The 21015-nt window shown below is 41.2% G+C and overlaps 1 long non-coding RNA gene across 1 annotated transcript; it reads right to left on the minus strand.

Annotated features, from left to right (window-relative positions):
- Positions 1-1799: 1799 nt before the first annotated feature.
- LOC306934121 lies at positions 1800-12906 on the minus strand. Its single transcript, XR_013791291.1, has 4 exons — positions 12843-12906; positions 12409-12502; positions 11618-11711; positions 1800-2698 (listed from the first exon to the last, which is right to left on the minus strand). It is a non-coding gene; the product is annotated as an uncharacterized lncRNA (long non-coding RNA).
- Between the last annotated feature and the right edge of the window lie 8109 nt (positions 12907-21015).

The following is a 21015-nucleotide window of genomic DNA, read 5'->3' on the forward strand; positions in this document are numbered from 1 at the left end:
TGTGAGCTTGTAGATTGGCTTTGAACTATTTAATAATGTTTTTCAAAAAAAGAAAAGGCAAAGACGTTTAGGGATAAGAGTAAGGCACTGGCAAAAATAGGACTCTGCCCGGCAGCAACGATAAGGAGGACCGAACTGAAGGTGGCCAGTGGCTCCCTCGAAGGCAGACGATGTCCTGCGGCAGAGACGGTGCGCGCGTGAGGGGGTCAAAAATGCAGTTATCACCTCAACCCCTCCCCATGCACCCCCCTGCCTGGGCTTACAGAAACGGGACAGACTCCCACAACGCACCCTGCTAGTCTGCCAGCCCCGGGGGCTCATACAGACAGCTCTGGAATTCAGGATAGGGGATCCGACGAGATCTACAACTGGGAGGAGAATTTCTTCCACCATCCTCCGTTTCACTCGCTTATTGTCTGGGAAAGGCATCCCGCCGTTTGCTGTCTAGCCCTGTTGTCTTGTCAACCCAGTGTTTAGTTTTAGGTTTTTTTGGGTGGGGGTGGGGGGGGGTCTTACTCTAGGAGTCAAGGGTGGCTCATTTGGATTTTTAGGAATTTGACGGGAAATTAATTTAACACTCACCACAGCAGGGGGGGAACACACAATTCCTTTAAAATTCTAAATTACATGTCCTTTGACAGGGAAAAGTGATAAGGCAAGTATGCTAATTACACTGCAATAATGTCTGTACTCCTTACTAGATTTTGTATGGAATTACAAACCATTTAATATTCAGTTTAATTAACCACTGAAGCTGTATACAAATAGCTGATCTACCAGCTCATAACGCCTCACATTGCAACACACTGTGAGCTTATAGATCTTTGATTTTTTTTATGTTTGTTTTTAGTTTTTTTTAAAACCTTTCCCAAATAGGGACGACAGCGTAAAAGTGGTTAAGACAAAGTATTTCTGTAATGGTAATAATAAAATAAAATAAATAATAATAAAAATGTCATATGATATATGATATGGCATAATTATCCCATCATCCAAAGTGCAAACATTAGATGTCCAAATGTAAATGTCAGATCAGAAACACTAGATACATGTTGCACAGAGGGACAGGATGGGGGGCAGGAGTGTGTGTGTGTGTGTTGGGGGGGGGGGGTGGGTAATGACATCAATCCAGGGTCCAGCTGTCTTTTTACACCTGGTCCATTTGTTTCTTTAAAATGTTTAATTGCAGTTCACTGCCTGCTTTCCAGGGGGCACCATTGAACTGGGAGATAAACATTGGATACTTTTGAACTGATAAAGAAACACTTTGGCTCACCGCAAGTTGACCATATGGAAGGAGAGAGAAAAGAATAATCCAGTCCTTATCAATAGCCTAGAGTCTACAGTCTAGCCGCTTGACAAATTATTAACTCTTATGTTGATTCAACTGCTAAAATAAGCTTTAAGGTAGAAACTTCCCATTAGATAGAAGTCATCATTAGACTAAAACAACTCCTGTGAAATAGAAACTTGTTTATTTTTCTTCCAACTGTACCTTTTGTTTATGAAGAAAAATGTTGTGTCTAGACATTGCATATTTTTAAAGAGTAACTGAACCACATAGCTCCGATACATACAAAGATTACATAGTATCTTGTCATAATATACTTTCTGCCTTAATATGGCAATTGGTATTTTGACAACCTCTCCAAGATAAATTTTTGAGAAGTTCTAAGACGTCTATTTTTTTGCCATTTGGATATGGTCAAATAAAATACAGCAAAGACAGCGGAATATTGTATTTTTCTCCACGGACGCCATGAAATAACTGATATAAAAATATCAATTGGAAAAAAAAGAGAGACTGAGAAAGAACATTTTTAAATTGACAGCTATCTCATTTTACACACTTGTCAATTTTAAGTCTCAGAGGGATTTTACTGTGTAACTTTCACTGCTGCAACAGTCTTACAAAAGAAACTGCAATAATTATCAGTGGTAACATCACAACCCATGTAAACCTAATTTTCACGTCATCTCATGCCAGTTCCGCTTGCCGAAAATAGCCCATTTAATGAGTTGCATCACATTGTTATTCTGAACATTTAGAAATTTTGGCTTACGGCAGCATGAGGCAGAAAGAAGGGGGAAAAAAAGAGATATCATTAATTTCTGTCACAGCTAAAATTGAAAAGCAGCACGGCAACCCCATGGTGACAGCATATAAGAGCTCACAGCTGAGGCCATAGTGTTGCTGTCACCCAGAAATCAGTCTGCATGATGGACAGATAAGATGGACCAGGGAGATATTAGGAGTGGGAGTATAGGATATGACCGCCATGCAGATGAGCCCCTGTCAAGCCCCCATTCATACTTCGTCACACGTCCAAAATAGCCGACCTACAAACTCCCAACACGTTGCATCTGCAACGTGTTGGGTGCTTGTAGGTCAGCTGTTTTGGACGCGCGACACCGTCGTGCGACAGAGCATATTATAAATTAGGCATCAGAAGGAGGGCAGGGGGAAAAAGGTCCGGGGAGACCGGGTCGGGAGCAGCAGAATGCAGGTGGTGGCTGGCTGGCTGGCTGGCGGGTGCTCCTCAGATGGGCTCGCCGCCAGCGTGGCCCCTGGCTGCTCCTGCTTTGAATTCAGCCTTTTGTGCTGCCCCCGCGGAGGTCAGACAAATTCACTTCTCATCATACACCGAGATAGCAACGATACAGGGTAATGACTCAGCTGCAGCTTCAATACCGTCACCTACGCAGTAGGAAAAAAATGAAAGATTGTTCTGTAGAACAACTCCTCTCATGTTGCGTAGACAACATATAACAGATTTGTTATTGGAGCTGGTGGGGTGGTGAGGGTGGGGGTGGTATACAAAAGACAACTAAACAAAGAAATGTGCTTAATAGGTTAAAATGTCTACACGGTACAAAAATATCAAATAATGAGACTTGTACTGTGTAGCATTCATTGTGCTTTGTTTTTAATTGTATTTTTATTTGTATTCTACTATTTCGTACTGCTGGTGTGCCCTGTATGTGGGGTAGGGGTATACTAGTTTCATCTGGGAAATAGTGATGCTACTGAAGTGATCAATATATTTCAATTCCGTTCACCATCCCTATTGGGTTGCTTTGCTGACTGTGTGAAGAACTCAATTAACAGATGCTTAAAATAAATTTACAACAGATAATTTAACTCAGTAATACAATGCTGAAAAAACACTGACTACTATTGACTACAAATTGAGTTGACGGTGCAGGTTTTAGGGTGAATGAATGAACAAATAATGTATGACTGACTACAAACACAATTGTACATACAGATACACCTACACACAGTCAAACAAACACGTACTCAAACGCGGGCACACCGAGACAAACCATGGGAGAGAACAACGGTTTCGCAGGGATATCATTTTTTTGGCGTGAACATCAATGTTGTTGCTGGCCTGAGTGGCGTTCTACTTAGACTTGAGTCTGACGATTGTATGGGCTCTAATGAGAAGCAGGAGCTGAGAGGTGGGAGTGCGTCCAACTCTGGGGAAAAGGTCATACGGGGTTAACTATCAAAGATGAGTGCAAACCTATCCCTGTGGAAAAGACTCAGAAGAAAACATCACCCTGCACATGCTAAGCCCTCCAAACTGGGAGTTCCTCAGCTTAATTAATCCAAGACACAAGATTTCGCCCTCTTAACAGTTCCCCCCCCACCCTCCCTCCCTTTTGGTCCAGTATAGGATGGTGGATGGTGGTGACACACTTTAGTCCAATGGTCATTTTAATGGAGAGATGGTTTTTCCATGTGTAGGCTGCCCTGTAAAATTTGGGTACCTTTTAGCAAGTTTAAGAGGCGACTCGTGTTTGCCATTAAAGCTCAGATCCGACACAATTTTCAGGACGAAGGTTTTACCTCAGTATGTTTTATCTTTTTCTTAGTGCTGTGCCTGAGCACATTTACGTATTGTCTGCAGAAACACAGAACAAAATTAATTGATGTGTTTATTCCTTTGCCTATTTACTGAAAGAATATCTGAAGTAGTGCATAAAGTGTACATGGTTAACCATGAGAAAATATAATAGTAAATTTATTATAGGAGCTGGAAAGATTTGTGTGGGTACTTTGAGAAACACCCAGCAACCACACAGTGATAGACAGTTAAAACCCATAGGAAAATAAAGACAGATGTGGAAGTCTAGAATTAAGCTCGACAGAAACAGTGGCAGCAATGAAGTTGTCTAGACGGCTTGTTTTTATGACAAAAACTTGCTGCATTTATGCATTATGTTGATTAAACCCAAGTTTACCCAATTTGTCAAGTCCTCCGCCGAAGATGTACACTTTGATTTTCTCAAAGCCTAACGTTTTCTCAAATAACCACAACCTTTGCTGTCATTTTGAACATTTAGTCATTTTACATAAAACAGATTCTAACAATGTGGTATTTAGTGCTGTTAACATTAGCTATCTTTGTATTAATCATATTAACCTCCCATGTCTTTAACACCACAATGTGAATCCCAATGACAAATCCATTATACAAATAAACACCTACAGTATAGTCACAAATAAATCTAAAGGCAAAGTTATACATTGTCACATCCCTTTTGTCACTTGATTAAGCAAATCGGTTGAAAATACATATTTTTTGTCAAACAGCTCTTCAAAAGAGTTGTACAACATCCAGCTATGTACAAATTAGGACAATTACAATTTAAGAGCAACACAAAATAATCGAAAAGGTTGTGAACAAATGTCAAATAATAATAATAATAATTATTATTATTATTATTATTATTAATTAAGCTACATCTTTTGAAGGAACAAGGTGTCATTGGTGATAGTGAACTACTATTGCCTTGGAAACATAATTATCACATAAGGTATTGAAATCACATGAAAATGTCTTGATTGAGGGATAGGCAATATATCAATATTATATTGATATGATATTAATGAGACTTGAAATGATCTGGTATTTTTGGTTACATTGTATATAGACATTAATGATTATCATTTATCAAACATCATTAATCGATTGATTGATCATCAATCAAGCAAGCAAACAATCAATCATATCAAGGTACTGTAACTGGCCAAAAATAGACCATTTGTGTCCATATTGCCAAGTTCTACTTCTAAACTAAACAACATAGGGCAATAACACATGCCACAGACACACGACTGCTAGCTTATTTCATCACCTGTCATTTCTCACCTGTACCCCTCTTGCCCTAACCCTCTCAGAGAGAATCTTTCGTCACACAAACACATTAGGTTCCTTCAGCATGTCCGGACAAGGATTCCACAGGTAATAGCCTTGTAATCAGGGACAGGTCCTTGGGCATTGGCTGTAAAGGGTATATTATTGAACGATCACTTGACTCACAATTAGTGTATAGTCTGTGGAAATTGCTAGGTGGCAACTGGAACCGCTCATTCAGTCAACCCATTGAATGTAGAACACTTAGAGACTGGTGAAAACAAGAATATGTTCCTGGCAAGAAGACCTGTCAGTGGGCCAGAATCACTTCACCAGACAGTTGTGTCATCCACCCTTATTTAGAACATGCTGGATTTCTATTGTAGCTGCCTAGGAGCAAATAACTTCCTGTTCAGACACGTAGGAGGTTTTAAACACTCTCCTCCCAAATCTTATTTATATAATATATATAATATTTTTTACCTAGCATAATCATTATGCAATTAAACTGCTATGAAGAATGACAAGGAATATATAATGGGTAGGTATAATTTCTCTTCCGTAAACCAGCATGTAGAAAATAGGAACTGTAGCCTACTTATTTGAATGTTGCTCGGCATTAGCAGCCTACTGGGTCCTTACTGCTCCAGTAACATGAGTTGTTTCTACATATCCACAAGGGATCCATTTATTGTGGTTGAACGGGACTCCTCCTGCTGAGATCATTTACAGCTTTAGATTGTTTTAGGCAGAAGTCGTGCTGAAATCTAAGCTCCCAGACATCACTCATTAATGCGTCTTGATCGGTGCAATACCATTTGTGGGCAGATCTTTGTCACAAACACTAAAGATGTCTGTCACCTGTCTCTGTTGATACCGCACAGTAGCGGCTGTGCACCCTCGTGTACTTTGCATATTTACGTTTTAATTCTATTACAACCTGCATGGACTATTAATGTTGTTCTGATCCAATTGCTGCGGTGACACAAATATGCCATGTTCCCCCATCAGCAGTGGGGTGTGTGTGTGTGTGTGTGTGTGTGTGTGTGTGTGTGTGTGTGTGTGTGTGTGTGTGTGTGTGTGTGTGTGTGTGTGTTTGCTTAGGTGTACAACAGACAGCTGAGAGAATGAAGGAGTACAGTATGTTATTCTTCCAACCAACACAATAGCATGAGTAAAATCACCTTTTCCAAGATAGATGTGTGTGATACAAGAATGTAAACCTTGACGTGAAATAGACAAGCCAAGCAAGCTATAGGCAAAGGCCTATTTGAATGTGAGTTGGTTTTTTTTGGCACAATATTGACACTGGGGATTAATGACTCTGTGTACTTCTTTCGCATGACATTGAAGTGGCTTATCTTTTGCATCATTCAGACAGTTTAAACACAAAGTGAGGACAAAAAGCATGGAATCCAGTGTTCCCAAGGCAAGTTGACAAGAAATGACATGTACCTTCAAAGGGCCAGCCACAGGCAAGGGTTTGTGGGTAGGTTAGTGCTGAATGCAATGGCAGCTCTCTGTCAGGGCTTGCTGCCTCCACATGAGCCTCCCGTTTCGAGACACCCGAAGGAGAAATTCAGGCCTTTCTGTCAATCTACTGACTGACATTGCTGCCGTACAGGTCAAATCCTTTCATGCCCAGTTGCTCCACACATAAATCAAATTTTGATAGTTTTCTCTGTCATGAATATGTTTGGCAAATATATAAAAACTCTACATTCAAAACAAGATCAAGGGCTACATGTGTCATTTAGAGTATTTCTGGGGTACGTCATGAATGAGTTTCAAACATCACCCCTGGCCTGCGCTCAAAAGCAGCCTAGTATGGAGAGCAACTTACGATAATATGTAACATGAAATTTGAAAGTAAAATGCTTCAAAACAGAGTTTTACTTATTCTGTTTCTGTGGCTCAGCTCGGCGGTTTTGCGCTCAACGCCATGTAGCTGGTCAGGCCTCCCCTTGTCAGCAGAGGAAGTCAACAGAGACCTTTCAGTCAGGAGGGCACAGGCAGTCTGATGACATATATGGAGGTGGGGGAGAGGACCATGTGAACTCATGTACCACTGCACCACCTCAGGAGCAGTGTGGACTTTTAGTCTCAGGAAGCATCTCCTCAGCCACAAAGTTATGACACCAAGCCAATTCTGGGAAATCTAAGCCTGGCGCACACTCACACATGCTGATATTCACAGCAGAGTGAAGTGCACGGGTCAGGGCAAGTACGGCGATGTGGCTAGGATTAGTTCTGATATTGCTCTGCTCCAAAACAACACAATACATGTTTGTGTTCTGCACCGTTGGCTCCACTTAGGCTGACCGACTGCAGAGTAATCAATATCTACTCATAAGGGTCACTCTGGGAGGTCGTGACCCTTGGTGTTTGTGATTGGTTATAATCTTGAGTTAGAGCTCAGAGATCCTGACGGACTCCATCGAACAGAAAAACAATAACTCTCGCTCAACAGTCACATAAGCAGTCGATAATAATATCATAGCAAGGGAACAAACTGCTGTCATGATTAAAATGTACTATGGCGTCATTTCAGCTGAATCAAATAACTCTGACAACTGACACTTGATAACCTGAACCCTGGCATTTAAAAAATAAATAAAATAAGATAAGATAGATTATAAATGTTGGCTCTTCAGACCATAAAAATGTTTCCCTATCCCCAACACTAAGGCCTTAAAGGTCATCTAGTCTTTCTTTATTACAGCCAAGTCACTCTGGCCACAAATCCATCTTCATTAAACACAGAGGAAGGACAATGGTCTCCGCTACACACTTAACTTAACTTAAGTCGGAACAACAATATCGTATAAGACAAAGTGCGAATCTCTCTTCAAAATGGCCCCACGGTTAATAATTAAGCCATGACATTTGGGAGAGACACCGTGAAAAAAAATCCATATGCTGAAATTTACTAACCTTTTGAAAAGCTTGTCTGAAGAGCCTGTTAATCTGCAGTTGGTTTGGCCTGTTTTAGACCTTGTAATAAAACTGTCAAAAACAGGGAAAGGCCGAGCAGACGAAAACAAAGGATGATGGTCTTCTGTTAGCTCGCAGGGAACATAAAGCTAATCAATGCCCTGGAAATCAAGGCTCTATTAGAGGACTTCTGTCTCTGGGGAAGGGGGGGATGCTACTGACAAATGATATTCATATACAACATTATGGATTATAATAGCAATGATGAACTGATAATGATGCTACACCGAAAGAGGTCAGAACAGGGCAGAGTAACATGGACCTCTGTTTCCTAACAATACTTATGATCAGGTTTGGAAAGGTCGTACATGAGGTCACATGTGTCCCACTGGTCATTAGATCATCTCTGTGGAATAGGTTCACACTTAGCACAGCATTAGTCAGTGTGGCACTCAACAACTCCTGATTTACAGTTTTATAAAGATCTTTTGGAATTAGCTAAAAAAAAACTGGATGTAATTTACGTAAACAAATAAAAGCCCACATAACAGGCTTGCTTTTATAACCCACCACATATGACGGACAGAGGCCAAGCATTTATTTTCAGAGCAAACGTATGTCTTACAAGTCGATGATGGCCTCCAGGAAGCCAAGCGAAAAAGGTCTCTCATTGGAGCTATTAAAGGTATGTAATAAATACGGTACACATGACAGGAAGTGTGCCAAAGACAGAATTCCTAACAGTTTAGTTTAGGCCTCATTGGCTGTTGACTTTCAGATTTACTGTCCACGAGCAGGTCTAAGCGCACACTGTGCCTGTGATTTATCAGCCTCACAGGTGAGTTCTGTCGAAAACATCCAGAACCGAAATATACGACTCAGGGCTCACCTTGTCTTGCACCACATCCCAGGTTCAGAGCTAATGTTTGTAGTACCTGCTGTGAACAGCCTCCCAGCTCCACGTCTGTGTGTGAGCTATACAAGAAGCTGCCTCCGCTGCTCTCCAATTTCAGGAATTATCACTGTGCACAGAAGGGCAGATTTTAACAGACTATCAAATGATAACACCTCTCTCTTATACTACACAATAATCACTGTGCACAGAAGGGCAGATTTTAACAGACTATCAAATTATAACACCTCTCTCTTATACTACACAAAACTATTTTGGAAAACAGGAATAGTGAGTAAAAACTAAATGCAATGCAGTATCTTGGGCAACCTGAAACTAAATGTGCAGTTTATGTAGTTCAGTGCACGGATTCCAGTCTGACAAATACGCATCATCACTAGAACTGCAGATGAAAAGGCCTGTGCAAGAATGTTAGGCTTGCCAATACTGTTGTGTTCTGTTCTCAGTTTGATAAAAGGTCACTAAGGTCATGTAAAAGGTATACACAGCTAATCATTTTGATTTTCTTTAGATATGTAATAATCAATTCATTTTCTATTATGCTACTCTCTTAAATTCTAGCACATTGGACTCAGGACATCTCAGGACATCTCCCTTTGCTTATCATCCAAACAGATCAACCAACGCCACCATCTCCCATGTTGACAACAGCAAAGAGGGAGGCTATGTTAGGCTGTTATTTACTAATTGATTGATTACAGAGCTGCCTTTTAACACCATAATCGCCACCAGGCTGTCTAGCAAGCTGGCAGACGTGGGACTGAACCCTATGGTGTGTGACTGGGCACTGGACTTCCTAACTGTCACCCTAAGTGGTGAGGGTGGGCACTCACAACTCTACCACCCTCACCCTTAACACTGGAGACCCAGACCCCCACCCCAGGGTTGTATACCAAGTCCTCTGCTGTACCCATACAATTGTACAGCTCAAACACCATGCTTAACCGAGGACAAAAAGGCCTATCTGTTGGAGTTGGTAGGCCTGACGCAGTGGTGCAAGGAAACCTACCTCTTCCTAAAATTCAGAAAGACCAAGATGATCGTGGATTTCTGTCTTACACAGCCCTCCTGATCAACAGGGAACCAGTGGACTCAACTCTGCTACAACTGAGAGCATCCCGAAAGGAGACGCATCTACTGTATTGGTAAAATATGGTAGAATAACAGGACACATTCTCCCTGGAGTCATTTGAAGATATATCTTTTTATATTTTTTATATTCCATTCTGATTGGATACAATTGGCTTCCAAATAGGGATGTTCCGATCATTTGATTTTGAGTATCTGCCGATATGCCATATCACAAAAGTACAATATCCAAAATCACAGACAATATCCAGTCTAATATCATGATATGGATGTAATATAGATACTAGTAATGTCCCGATCATGTTTTTTTTTCTCCCGATCCGATTCCGATCATTTGAAAATGACGTGATCGGCCCCGATTTCCGATCACGTGATCGGATCGGGACAACCCTGCTTCCAAAGTTCGCGGGTGGGCCCATTTTGCAAAGAATACCGCAAATAATGAACGCAGCATCCGATCTGCCACAAATTTGAATCATACAATGAGTTGAGGGGCATTTAAACAATACAGAGCCAAAAGCGATTTCATTTCCACACATATGAGGTGCCAGAAATGATCCAAACTGTTTTTTGCAGAAATATGGTTTTGTCCCCACTAGATTATGCACACATGTTCTCATGTGTCATGTGACAATGATCAGGGAAAACCAGGGTTTACTTAAGCAATATTATACACGAGAGGGTGTGTGTTAATGTCATTAATGTGACGCCTGCGTTGCTGCAAGAACGAGCCGTAGGCGAGTTCTGTAAGCAGCGCAGATAATTTACGATTCTGTCCCTATCAGTACATAACTCGAACGGCTCTACTGGACTTTGCAACATTAATGCGGGTTGTAGTCTGTTCTCACTAAGTGGGCCGAGGGGTCTGGCGACAAAAACTATGGTTAAACCTAACCTTAATCTTAATAAAATAATTTGTGACACGATTTTAGATTAGATTTAAAAACCACAGCGGGAGAGGGATTCGATCTTGAGGCACTGGGAGTGTAAGGATTTGGTAGTGATCATTCACTAATGTAAGAGATAGTGCCGCTTGCGTCACAGACGGGGGCGTTGCCAAGTTACTACGATCGGGTAGGAAACCACACACGTGGCTGCACCGCATGACTGACACAGCCCTGGGTATGCAACCCGGCCTAGCGGAGGTAACATTTCTAGATACCTTTATTTTAATTAAAATATATTTTTTATTTTCTTGCTGATACATGTAGTATTGTTGTGTTAACAGTAGCACAGTCTCCCCACATGTCCCACCAACATTTCGCTGCTTGTACTACATTAGTAACAAATAAACCCTTCTTGATTCTATTCATGGGAATAAAAAAAACACAGATTAATAATTTCTCTTTGAGAACTGGTGTGTTAGCATTGCAACGACATCCAATACTACTATACAGGTCTGAACTTAGGCCAAAACAATACAGTACTCTTAGTCTTCTTCCAAAGCACATTTGGCTACAATGCTTTCATTACCTGCACGCATTTCAGACACACATTCATTCACACATGAATGGAGGAGGCAAATGTAACCAACCTGCTCATCAGTCTTCTTGCTCAAGAGATTAGAACACTTCGTCATGATACCAGGATCAGGATTCACGGTTTCTATCATGCTCTGCACTTGAGCTCTACAAAATATAAATAGATACAAACTGTTACTCTCATAATGTAAATAATATATACATTGTTGTGGCATAGGAGCGAAATTAATGCCAATGACAATCTCAATGATGTTGTTTGTGATTGTGGACTTTGTTGACATTTAGGAAGTAGTTTGACAGGTACATGGGTGTCTTCGAGGTGTAGCGTATCTTGTAGACCAGGTCCATTGCAAGTTGTTGTACTCTGTTGTCAACCCTAAGCCATCCCAAACTATCATAATGAGCAGGGGTAAGGTGAGTTGTAGGAGTAAGGCCAAGCAGTAGCCTGACCAGTAATGATGCTTTAGTGTCTGTCCACTGTGGTGGCTGATATCATAATTATGTAACACTGCCATCAAAATCCATTCTTATAATAGAAAATTGCATTTAAAAAAAAACACTGACAATTGTCAGTTGTTTCGTTTTCATGTATGTTTGATTCAAATTCAATAAAACGTAAATAAAAAAAAACAAAAAAAAACACTGATTAATAATTTCTCTTTGAGAACTGGGTGTGTTAGCATTGCAACGACATCCAATACTACTATACAGGTCTGAACTTAGGCCAAAACAATACAGTACTCTTCTTCCAAAGCAAATTTGGCTACAATGCAATACAATTACCTGCACCCATTTCAGACACACATTCATTCACACATGAATGGAGGAGGCAAATGTAACCAACCTGCTCATCAGTCTTCTTGCTCAAGAGATTAGAACACTTCGTCATGATACCAGGATCAGGATTCACGGTTTCTATCATGCTCTGCACTTGAGCTCTACAAGTACAAAATATAAATAGATACAAACTCTCATGTAAATGTAAATAATATATTATATATATATAAATATTATTTGTAATACAAACAATGCAGGTTATGCTTTCTAATAACATGAATACATTGATTTATATCCAAAAAGGTTACTGCAGACATTGAAGCATTTCAAAGAGAAAAGCGTGGCAATGTAGTTAGAAAAGTAGTGATGCTGATGTTTGATACTGTCCAATGACAGATGATCAATCATAATTTACTCACAACATAAAATCAACATTTAAATTTTATTTTCCTTTTTTCTTCTTCTTTTTTTTTTACACACAACTAATTGATTTTGTTTTACCTGCAAGATGATAGATAATGTTTTGGCACATATGTATGGTTTGGCATGCGTGTTTACATTTCTGTCAGCCATCTTGGATGTTCTTCTTCTCTGGGTTTTATGGCAGATTACCACCTCTGGGGTGTTATACCGCCACCTACTGTATATAGTAGTGTTTGGCCATATTGGATGTTGATAAATGATGTTGATTGATTGATTGATTGATTGATTGATTGATTGATTGATTGATTGATTGATTGATTGATTGATTGATTCATGACATTAAGGGGGGCATTCATTCATTTCAGATTCACTGCCACTATATATGTTACGAGACATGAATGCAGTTTGTTTTTATTATTGTATAAAACGAAACGCTCGCATTGTATTGCATGCATTACCAATATATCTGTATGACCAATGTACATACTTATTGTTATTGTTTATTATTGTCACCGCCAGGTCAGACGGGCAAAGTGTCTAGCTCAGGGACTCTTTGACATGTATACCAGGCCGGCATGGCGGGGGAGGGGGAAAATCTCAGACTTTGTGATTACCACACGGCACACGACCTCTCTCACAAATCCTGATTGGTCCAAGAATCCAAGTGCAGATGGCCGGTCCAGAAAATGTTAGGCTCCTATTAGATGTTTTACTCTTGGAGCCTAGTGTATCTAATCTTACCTGTAGCCTAGCTGTCCTGTATTGCCTAATACTGTGGTGCCGTTGTGACAATTTCCCGTACGGTACCTATATCTATCTATAGTATGAAATGGTTCCAACCATTCATATTGCCCGGCTAATGGCTATGTTACCTTCATATAAATATGTTTTGTTTTAAGAAATTACCAAAATAAAATGGCAGTTATAAAGTCCAAGACCTTTGGGGTGGCAAAGAGTGCAATGCTGTGCACGCCTTGGATTCCAGCATCAAGGGATAGGCTCCTGGAGGTTAGGAGTGCTCGCTTGTGTTAGACCTTGAGGTCACCATTCCTTCAGCCAATGCCCCTGGCATCACCTTCCTCCTGCACTTCAAACACAGAGACTGCATTCCTAGACCATGTACCAATAAGCACTAATAATGCAGAAAAATGAAAACCAAAGCAGATGGGCGCCAATAGTGCTGAGGATTACTGAACCTATCCAGGGCTATATCTCCACCCCGGGCACAGAGAGGTGAATCCCACGGCATCTTTTTCAGAAGAGCCTCTGTAACTTGTTGTGAGCTTGTGAATCATCTATTTTCAGCGACATCGTTGTACAATGAAATAATGGTTTCACGTGGCCATTCCTGGTACAACTAGGCTCTGGAATTAACTTCATTATAATTAATTATTATTTATACATTTAGACCTATTTGATCCCACAGGGAAATTCAGTTTTCAGCTTCACCCAGCTGATTGCTTTGCCAGGCAGGGAATCGAATCTGGGATATTTCCCAATTCCCAGGCAGGCTGCCTGGGAATTGGGAAATATCCCTCTACCCATTCAGCTACTGTATGGTTGTCCCAACTTATTGTTACAAAAACAATGTTCTCTATATTCCGATACATGGGTCTCCCCATCTCTCCAGCTCTATATTCCGATACATGGGTCTCCCCATCTCTCCAGCTCTATATTCCGATACATGGGTCTCCCCATCTCTCCAGCTCTATATTCCGATACATGGGTCTCCCCATCTCTCCAGCTCTATATTCCGATGGGTCTCCCCATCTCTCCAGCTCTATATTCCGATGGGTCTCCCCAGCTCTCCAGCTCTTTAGTAAACAGTAAACAGATACATGGGTCTCCCCATCTCTCCAGCTCTTTAGTAAACAGAAAATATATGTTCAGCTCAGGAGACTAATGTTATCCAATCAGCAGAGAGAACCGCACAACGATCATGTATCAGCTTAAATGTTATAGTACCATAAACCTTCAATATTCCACTGTATTTTTGTATGTTGCTCATTTTTTTCTGTTCTGGTCTATGCAAGCAAGCAGTGTCCTGGCTGTACAATATTGTGTGTATTGTATGACTTGTGGTGTTTCAATGATACACATATTTCCCACTGTGAGATCAATGAAATAATATTACTATTACAATGTCTGCTACTAGGTCAGGGCTTATACCGCACAAACAGTGTTCTTTACAAGGGAAGAGTGTTGTGTGTTTCTGATTGACACACTAAAGCAATGCTTTGCTCTGAGGACATGCATGAATGGTTGGCTGTGACCCCTCTTTCTGGTCGCAACCACAGAATAGTCTGTCATCTGATTACGCACAAGCCCTCGAGGCTCAAAGAATATGTGTCAGACGTTGGTTACGAGTCTCCCCCTAACAATTAACCACACGCCATGGAAAATGCCCAACAAAAACACCAAAAAAATCTCCCCCTTCTCCCACTTGGACTAGCTGTGAACTCGAAAATCATATGAGAATACATCTACTGTAGACGGCACTGAACCCACAGATGGCTGAGTGTCTTGGCCCGGCCCATATATAATTAATTGGGCTTGCTATGCCCAAAAAATGTTATGTTGGTCTGTTACAAAATATAATGTTGAGAAATAACAATTGAGAATACACATTAAATGCTGTCACTGCTGGCATACCAAATTATATTACAACCAAATCCCAACTCTCGATACAAAAAACAAACACGATGAACAATGCATTTTGCGGTTTAGTTGTTACACCCACTGATTGATTAGCCTTCATTATTCATTACAGTATTATATGTCATTAGGTTAATTAAATGATTGTGGGTTGTACTGCTACTGTCGTTTGGTCATGTGTAAGATGCCATTGATCATAATTAATTTTTCCTTCAATAATACTCAATGTGTGCAGTAAAATCCGGAGTAGGGCTATAAATTAACACCCTCTGCCTGGATGTTGCTGTGTGTTCTTTCGATTAACACACAGAGATGGATTTTGTTTTTTCATAGGGAGGTGAGTGAAGCAAATTGTAAGCAGAGAACATTAAATACAAGCCTCCAATTGTGTCATTGGGGTTAAAGAATCAGGAATTTGGCTATCTAATGAAAATATTGTCACTAGACTCATTTCCTATGTGGTGCCAGAAAAGCAGAGGAGAAAATGTGTGAAAAGTTTACTCATGGCCAGCTCTTAACTTTCCTGCAGGTTGTGTGTGTGTGTGTGTGTGTGTGTGTGCGTGCGTGCGTGCGTGCGTGCGTGCGTGCGTGCGTGCGTGCGTGCGTGCGTGCGTGCGTGCGTGCGTGCGACCGTGCGTGCGTGCGTGCGTGCGTGCGTGCGTGCGTGCATGTGAGTGTGTGTGTGTAGTCTCCAGCTTAGGTTTCAGGGGAGCTGTTTTCATATCCAGGCCACACTGCCTCAACCTCTCTGCGTCCTCTTTGGCCGATTCAAGTCCCAGCGCTGGTGTGCAAACAGTGACATGGCAGGGTACATTCAACCACTGCCTCTACTGTTTGGCATACGGGGAATTTAGGCAGAGGAAGTCTATTAGGAAATAAATATCACTGCAAAACCCGTAGGTGCATGGATTATTATTCTCTCAGAGTTAAGGTTGGTTCGAGCTGCACTGATAAACGGTGGTGTCCTGCAGGTCAAATGGCATCTTTCAACTTGTCTAAGCCCAGTCTTTAGTGAGTTAGGTGCTCTCTTTTGAGAGCAGAAAGAGTTTGGGCGTTTCTGTGTGGGGTAGTTGACTAGATTGATCACAATGAAATGAAATGAAATGAAATTAAATTAAATTAAATTAAATGATTACTATATTTACCCAGGGTATCTGGGCTAAGCTCAAGAACTTGTTTCCAGCCAGGCCCTGCTCATAGAACATTTCATCGTAGTGGTTCAATGCCTTGTTCAAGGGCACTTCAACGGTGGTAATTTTAACGTGTCGGACCGCTGATTCGAACTGGCGACCTTCCGGTATCAAGACCGCTCCGCAATCCGTTCGGCCACCGCTGCCGAATGATATGATATGATATGATATTATATAGGCCTACACTGCAAAATCCTGAGTGGTAACGTCTGTTTAAACCCTATTCAGAATCATACTCCATTTTTGAGTGGTGTAAACCACTCCTACAACTGGCTTTGTTAGTTTACGTGTCTGTCTGTCTGTTTGTCTGTCTGTCTGTTCGTACCAAAAAATGAGCATGGTTGCTATGGTCACCCAGTTCACACGGGTGTGATTTCATTACGTCAGACATTACGTCAGACCATAGTAATAGCAAAAGCAAAGAGTGTTTGGGTGATCGGTAAGTCGCTTACCACCGCGGCATGATGTCATGTTGTAGTTTACAGTGGTCACCTTAGCACCTAAAACTGGAGTATGATTAGGCCATAACTCTTGGCATTAAATGCACACATGATATTAAACCCCAGGTTGTAGTAACAACACACAGTAACATTCCCAGTTAAAATATCACAGTGTAAATGTAACTGAATACAGAGTAACACTCTATGCTATTGCATTGTGTACTGTATGCTATTATAATGACATCTTGATCAGTGTAGAGTTTGGCAAATAATGACCCCCATCATCTTTTGGAAAAATAAATGTTTCCCCACAAAATGCTATTCAGGCAAAGCTAATGGCAAAATTCCCTGATGTATTTAAAGGTTTTATAAATGGTTACATTTGTTTCATCTACAAATTGGACTGCTAAATGGAGCGTGTCATAACAATGGCAGTGACAGGTCCTTCTGTCTTCCTCTGTACCAAACAACTATTCTATATGAACTCACCTGGCTGGTAGCCTGGTACTGAAGAGGGTGAAGTTCAAGCCAGTCATCCTTGCTGCCCAACGCAAACAGGGTGTGCGTACCAGCTCCATCCATGTTTACTGTAAGAGGGGAGGCTTTGTCATCTCTGTTTGCTAAGCCTTTCACGCTGTAATCCTCACACAGTTAAAACATACACCTGAACCTGCCTGCCTGCAGCCATCGTCGGCTTGAATTCACACACACACACACACACACACAAGCGCCCACGCATAAACACACGCACACGCACACGCACACGCGCTGCACTCACTCACACATGACACATTTGCTTGAGTTGCACACGTGTACACACACACACACACACACGCATGCACGCACGCACGCACGCACACACACACACACACACACACACACACACACACACACACACACACACCTAATTTAGTTTAGTTTAACACACCTAGTTTAGTTTAATTTAAATTCACCGCCTATGATGTAGATTTAGTAATGACATTAGCGCCAGTGACGTAGATCTACGTCAAATGGTCCTTTATAGTGGTTTGGTTTATGCTACATACATTAGCATTGGGTTGCTAGGCAAAGAAGTAAACAGAAAATGTATCGTAATGCGTAAGCAAGATAGCCTTTATCAAATGCCTTTATCTTGGATTCCTTTCCCAGATTGCCCCCAAACAAGCTTTATTCGACAGTCGGCCCATAACCAAAGAACTAACGATGGTGACCACACAATGTCTTCTCCAGGTGATATGTCTCTGTCACAACTCACAACCTATAGAGCGTCGCAGTCCCGCCCCCTACCATGGCCCAGGAAATGAATCCCAATGCATTTTTCCCATAGACATTTCAAAAAGTATTTATTTAAAGACGGTTACGCCGCGGACAAAGCCAACTCGAGTCGTGACAACTCATGACAACACAAACAATATTTTGGACCAAACAAATAATTACAAAGAAGAAAAACAACAAAGAAAGTGTTGTAACCTGCCGTTTTTTTTCTTCTTTCTAATTATTTGTTCGGCCCAAAAAATTGTGTTTGTTGTCATGATTTGTCACGACTCGAGTTGACTTTGTCCGCGGCGTAAACGTCTTTAAATAAATACGTTCTGAAATGTCTATGAGGAAAATGAACGGAGAATCATTTCCTGGGCCATGGTAGGGGGCGGGACTGCGACGCTCTATACTCTATGGTCACAGTGACAACACACATAACATTGTTTTTCTACATTCACTTCCGGTTTTCAGCTTCCGCTGGAACCTTCACAATAAGGGTTTAACTGAAAAATGCTGGCGGGTAAGTGAGAATTAATGAATGAATACCTGGTAGTTAATATAAATGCAGTTTTCTAATGTGATGGTTGAACCTGGGGGGGGGGGGGGATCGGATCATGGGCCATGAGCAAGGGAAGTTGATAAGGACTGAGGAAATATATGATTTTATTTAAACTGAACAAATTGTGTGTATGCTGATCTCCTGGCAACAAGCAGACGCAAACACAGCAAATCCAGAAAGAAACATTGTATTGTGATGTGACAGGTCATGGTAGACTCATCCATAGGTCATTTGCATATTTGAACAGGTCAGCCAATGAGGTGTGAGACTTAAGTTGATGTCACTGTAAGTGTAAGCCCTTTGGTGGGGGTGTGGGTGGTGGTGAAGGGGGGACCTCTGACAGGTGAAGATGAATGTCAGTGTAGCCTGCCTTCCAACACCTGGCTGTCAGATCGCTGTCGTGATAGGAGAGATATATATGACGCTACCACACGGGAAGAACAGGTCACACTCACACTGTGCGGTTACGAGTGCCGGTGCCCTGTTCTTTCTCTGCCCAGGAATAGCAGCACTCAGGATCATTATAACATGGCATGGTGGTACTGGTACACAATGGGTCCATGTTTGAGTTAAAGTAACACCAAGATTTTACTGCGTTTTAAAATACAGAAATACACACTGACTTATGACATAATACTACAGTGGTAAACGGTACACTGGGATAGAAAATAAATACAAATAAATATCGCACCACACTTACAGTACGTGTGGTGTTTCATTAATTATAAGCAGATTAATTTAATCCATGGCTGGCAGTATATTTCAGATCTGATGGTCCACTGCTGAGTGGGAGCGGAGGGTCAGAGAATGCAGGTTGCAGATGAGGAGCCGAGATAACGTTCCTTGACAGGGAGATGCTGGACTGGAGTGACGGTGGATGTGCTGCTGGAGGGGATGTGGGTGAGCTTGCCTGGCCACATTGAGAAGCTGTCAGGTCGATGAAGAAGCACCCAGATGGTACATCCAAGCTGCCGCCATGTAGGCCCTGAGGATGGAGGCGGGGTTGTTCTCCAATCATGTCGATGTATTGGTATGTCTGTTGAACTTTTCTCCTGCCTCCATGGTTATGCATGTCTGTTTCTGTCTATTTCTACACAGGATCTCTTCATTCCCTCTCGAGTTTCTCTGTAGCAATCGTGGCAAAGCTGTCACATGGTTAGTGAGAGCATTAGTGTTTCTCAGGCGGACAGGTGGGAGCGCTGGGATAGTTTGAGAACTGTCGCGATCACAGTTATAGGAATAGGAACAGATTGGATATATTGTCAGATCTGAGATATAGGGACAGAATGGGACATGGTGGCTGATGAAGAAAATGAAACCAGCCAACCAACCCACCTCATGAAACCAATGAGACTTGAAATGTTGACATTTGAATGATCACTGAATGGCATTTATTGAATGTTATCATCAGGAGAAAGACATTGTTTATTCATCAAACCAATCAACTTTGGTCATTTAGCAACTTGAACATTTTGAGAATGCACATATGACAATGACAATGTTTCTGGTCTGTACGAAATAAATAGCATGTCACTCATTTACAGCTTGGCTGAGAAAGAAAAAGGGTTAATCTTCATATTAAAAAGGCATACAGATGAGTTGTGATACTCATGTAATCACGAATTAATTGCGCTCAACAACAAAACAAAACAAAAAGTTCTCCTTTTTTAAATAAAGCTTTTCAATTTTTAATATGTACCTTCAAGAGCCTGTTATAGTTAAATAAATAGAATGTTTTCCATTTTTAACATGCACATCCAATTTGCCTGGGGAAATTATTTACACTTTACTGATCCTACATATCCACCAAATTCTCCACTTTTTTCTCTAAACAATTCTTTCTCTCTCTCTCTCTGTCTCTCTGTCACGCACACATACACACACGCACAAAATATCTCATACATACGTACATTTACAGTCAATCTTGCAGACATGCTGCATCTATTTACTATCAACACGATATCTAAACCTATGGAAGTGATCAAAATGCTAAACGCTGAACATGGAGATCCATGTAGTGTAATGAAACAGTTCAAACACCACAATTTAGCCAGGGGCATACAAAAAAATGTTTAGTTTACAATTGATCATGCACTGTATAAACTCGCTGTGTTATTTGGTTTGAGACGGTATAATCAGTGGCTTCA

Source organism: Electrona antarctica (assembly GCF_951216825.1).
Source record: "Electrona antarctica genome assembly, chromosome: 12".
Lineage (NCBI taxonomy): Eukaryota > Metazoa > Chordata > Actinopteri > Myctophiformes > Myctophidae > Electrona > Electrona antarctica.